This window comes from Porites lutea, chromosome 10, assembly GCF_958299795.1.
Source record: "Porites lutea chromosome 10, jaPorLute2.1, whole genome shotgun sequence".
Lineage (NCBI taxonomy): Eukaryota > Metazoa > Cnidaria > Anthozoa > Scleractinia > Poritidae > Porites > Porites lutea.
This window is the reverse complement of record NC_133210.1, coordinates 24,970,010-24,970,688: the sequence shown is the minus strand read 5'-3', so window position 1 is coordinate 24,970,688 and position 679 is coordinate 24,970,010.

Sequence of the window (679 nt, the reverse complement as noted above, 5' to 3'; positions counted from 1 at the left end):
CATTTGTTTCTTTCACTTTTTTCCCTCGCACTTGAATGATATATATCTTACACGACCTTAACGGTCAGCCCATTTCTCGAAATTCTTGATAACATTTCGCGCCCCGATCCGATACCCCAAGTACCAGAGGTTAGATTTTCTCGCTTGCAACGAGAAATTAAACCGGAAATCGCGCAATGAAAATTAGCTTCTGGCAACCAGGGTAGCGCCCTAAAGTCACACGTAGAGAGTTAGTGGTGCTGCTCCTAGCTCTCAATCATCAGCCCATTTTGTTTCATTTACTGGTTAACCTTGATCCTGAAAAGAAATTCGGCAAACATCAACGGTATTCCAGTCCTAGTGATTACCAGGACTTCCCAACCCCGTCGCCAGGGCCGATCCCCCTCCTCCCATTGTTTAAGGGAAAAGCCCCTAAGAACAGGTCCCCGGCCGGCAGTACCGGAGCAAAGAGTTGGCCCCCTCGACTCCAGCCTTTTTTCCATTTTTCCTGCCCTTGCTTTACGTTTGCAAATCTTATCCGTCTTGTGGTTTGCTATCAATTCAACCTAAGGTCATGCGGCTCCTGATTCAACCCAAATTACCTACACAAATTTAATTTTCGAAATAAATGAAAAAATCAAAATAAAAACGAGATTTCCAAAAAAATATGTTTGCATGCTGTGTAAACCTCTGAAAGGAT